The sequence below is a fragment of the Colius striatus genome, chromosome 10, assembly GCF_028858725.1.
Source record: "Colius striatus isolate bColStr4 chromosome 10, bColStr4.1.hap1, whole genome shotgun sequence".
Classification (NCBI taxonomy): domain Eukaryota; kingdom Metazoa; phylum Chordata; class Aves; order Coliiformes; family Coliidae; genus Colius; species Colius striatus.
The window spans coordinates 28054446-28058641 of NC_084768.1; positions in this window are offsets into that span (position 1 = coordinate 28054446).

The following is a 4196-nucleotide window of genomic DNA, read 5'->3' on the forward strand; positions in this document are numbered from 1 at the left end:
ATCTGCTTCAACCCAGAAACAGTGACTTCCAGCCATGATTCTGAAGCCTCTTCTAGAAGGGGAGACAGGGCAGATCTCAGTAATACAAGTATTTAAAAGGTGTATGTCAAGAGGGTGACGGAACGCTTTTTTCTGTAGTATCAAGTGATAGGACAAGGGCTAATGGACAATAAAAATTCCACTTAAACATAGGAAAAACTATTTTACTGTAAGAGTGAGGGAGCCTTGGCACAGGCTGCCCAGGAAGGACGTGGAAGCTCCTTCTCTAGAGGTTTCCAAACCCACCTGCATCTGTGCCTGGGTGTGACCTGATACAGGGGAACCTGCTTGCCAGGGAATTGGGCTGGATGAGCTCTAGAGGTCACTCCCAGCCCTCACCATACTGTGATTCTGTGATATGATTCACCTGGGCAGGTCCCTGTCTGTGCACACCGAGAAGGCTGTGGGCTCTGCCCCCTCCTTGTCAAGCAAAGGGACCAGAGAAAACATGGTGCCCTGTTTTGCTGACTTCCTCTCTCCACCCTGCTAAAATGCAGGCAGTTTCATTTCTTTCCTTTGTAATGAACTGTGCCCACCATAGCGTATATTCTCTTAAATAACATTTGAAAATATTTTCCGGTAAATTAAAGTGATGACATGTTTGTAGGGTTCATTGTTAATTTCATTTCCTTTGGCTCAGCCAGCCAGATAAAATGCAACGTTATTAATCTTTGTTTAAAAGAAGATCCTTTGCCGAACAGTAATAAATGATCTTGATAGATTTGTCAGGAAAATGAATGATAATCATTTGCAGATAGACACAAGCCTAGTATGGAAGATTAATAAGAAAATATGTATTGGCATCATTAATAACATCTGCTGCCAATGGACTTGTATATTGGTTGCAGCTCTGGAAGCGATGTGTTCTCGTTAGGATATTGCAATTCATCACGTGCTGTGAGGAGGGGGCTGTGCAGAGCTCCCGGGGTGATGACAAGCTGCCTCCCGGGCCCAGTCGCCAGGAGTCCAAGGCTGCGGCTGGGCCCGGCACTGCCCAGGCCCTGGCTGTGCCAGGCGGACTTCCCACAGGCATTTCTCCGTGTCACTGCTAAAAACTCTTCCAGACCCCATGAATTTGCTCGTTTTGGGGCTCTGGCTGGCTGGATTCACAGATAATCCTTGTTCCCATGGGAGTTCTGCCCTCGCAGGGTGGGCTGAGCAATGCTGGTGGAGAAGCTGCTCCCGGCACGGCGCAGCCCAGGAGGCAGCAGTTGGGCTTTGACATGTGCTTTCACTCAGAAACTGTGCTCGTCCCACCTCATGTAGCTCTAAAAAGGTTCTTCCAGAGACTGCCACAGGCATTTAAGTACTTGTATGTCCTCTAGTGACACAGCTTTAGAGAGTGCCTCTGCTTCCCTGGCTGTTAGGAGGAAAAGCTGGTGCTGCCTGTGACTGTCATGGACCTTGCTTTTTGGCTTTGGTCATCCCTGTTAGGAAATAAGTTGGTTTATTTTTGACTTATAGTTACTCCACCTGCAGAGCCTCTGTTGGGGTTTCTCTCTTAAAACCCTCAGAGTGTATCTGAGAAAGCAGCAAAGATCTGCACCCTCATAGCAGCATTCTCTGCCACAGCATCACCCCTGCAGTGGCAGGGAGCCAAGAATCAGCCCATCCCATCCCCATCTCTCCCATCCTTATCCCTGTCCTCATGGCTCCTTGCCGTGCAGGGTGAGGCTGCTGTGCTGCTGCCAGGGTGAACAGAGTCCCTCTCACTGCAGGGAGGTGAGCTGGGGTCTGAGGCTGGGGGACTCTGTATTTAAGGGCAACCCATGGGGATGGCAGTTATCAAGTCTGGGAAAGAGAGGCTGGGAGAGGCAGCGGGGAAGAGCTGCACATGGGTGTAGGCAGAGGGAATGGATGTGAGAAATGAGAAGGAAAGAGCAGAGGGCCTGAAATGGAGAATGACATGAAAAGGAAATTATCTCCATTCCCAGTTTTCAACCAGGAGGAAAAATATAATGTCTTTTTTTGTTGGGTTTTAACTTTTTTCACTTAAAATAGGTATTTCCCTAGAAAATTCAAGGAAAGGGCAAGATATTTTGAGATTACTTTGGTTTATTTCAATACAACATTTCAGACTCTTCTTCCCCAATCATTTCTTTTTCATTTTTATTTCTCTTTAGTCATTCAAAGTAAAAAATAGTAAGTCAAATAAATTTACCATTGAAATGTGTTTCTCCTGTAGGGTGCAGAGCTGGATGCATCTGGCAGCAAAGATGTCTCCATTCCTTCTGTGGGCCAAGCTCAGAGATTCAATCACATCTCTCAAAGCAGATTTCTTTCTTTAACTGATGCAGATATCATCCTTTCAAGGGAAACATCATCATCTTCCAGAGTCCATGAGGTAAGATGGGGAAGAGAGGATGTCAGCATAGTCAAAGCTCAAAATGCTTTGTGTCCTTATTCAAAAAACCCAACCCAAAACCAAAAAGGCTTAGTAAATTTCACTTCTGTTCTCTGCAAAATTGACATTTTCTTAGGGAAAGAGACTAATCCCAAAGGTGTGAAAGCCTGCCTTGGTATTCCTCAACCAGCTCTGCATTGTTTTCCTTGTGGTTTTAGCAGATGTGTGGTCCAAACAAGCCGACAAAGCCATTGAGCTCAGTGCTGCTGAGGGGCTTTGTGGCTCAGGTGCACTCAGCACCTCACTGCTCTAAGTGAGGAGGTGAGAGCCCTGGTATTTCTAACTGTATTGGAAACGTGTCTGTTGTTATTAGGCATTTCCCAGCTACTAATTACAGCTGGTAACTTGATTTTCTCTAAATGTTTGGAGGCACCTTCTGATCTGGACACCACTTGCTCAAAATAGAATAGTGGAAAGGCAGGGCAAGCTCTGCCTTGTATGCCTCTTCCTGGGAGGATGGATTGATGGCTGATGGGTCTGAGATCTTTATGCAAAGGAAATCTACTTTTTCCTCTTAGAAAAAGCAAACACTTGCATTGACCCACTTGAGCACAGCACAGAGCCCATCCTGCATGGCTGATTCAGGCTCCTGTATCAAACTGAGGATGACCCAGGGGACTATGACCTGGGGTCCCTGTGTCAGGTGGGCACAGAGCCTTCTTTCTCCTCTGCTTGCTGAATCATGACCCATTTTCTTCATCTTCATGGCATTGTGCCTCAGTGCAAGCCCTCACCTCCCCACTCAGCCCATACCCCTCAGATGCTCACCTGTATGTGACCCTCCACTCCAGCATCTTAATCACCAAAGACATTAACAGTGGGTACTGCCATCTCTTTCTCTGGCTGTGGTTTAAAAGGTTATGGCCATGCCACTTTATGTGATGGGTCAGAGAAGCCCAGACTTGCTCAGGAAATCAAGGTCCAGCCTTGGATCTGGCTCAAGGAGGGATATTTCTTTTCCCTGCCACAGCCAGGTAACTGTGGTCACAGGGAGACCTTTGTGTGTCAGTGCAGGATATATAACCACAATAACCCAGAGTCAGAATTGGCTGGTTACTGAGGCACCTTTATTGCTGGTAATGCTGTTAAGGACCTGACAAGTAAACAGGCTCCAGATGTTGTAAGACGCACTATCATACAACAGAGTGAGCAGAGTGAGGGGGCTCAGAGATGGGGAAGACCCTGTCCTCACTGCCAATGCCAACAGGAGTGGGGATGGGGGGATCCAACACAGGTCCTGGGAAACAAAGGTTGTCACTGCTGAGACAATACAGTGGTCTTGCACTAACCCCATCTGAATTTTGGCCATGTAAAACAAACCTGCAGGTAGTGCTAAAGTCTCCTTCCCCACACCAGCATAAACCAGAAGTCCTTCCCACAAAGGCAGTGGTTCAAAGAAAGCCCCAAGCTGGTGCATGAAGGGAATAAGGACACAGCTATGCCACAGCTGGGCTTTCCAGCCTTTACTCCTTGCAGAGCTCAGCCCTGCACCTTTAAAGTTGACCCCAAGTGTCCTGACTTGACCCACACACTGTTCCACACCTCCCCTGATGTGAGCAGTGTAGAGTCTTGGTTACACCTCATGGAAAAAGTGAGCCTCACAGTCATTTCCAGTAAGCAGTGCCTCCAGGGAAGAGCCAAGGCATGCTAAGGATGCCAGGGACCATCACAAGGCTTACTGTCACCTGATGCTTCCAGTGTATACATGAAGATGAGGATCCCTGAGAGAAACCAAAGCCACGTGCTGCCAGAC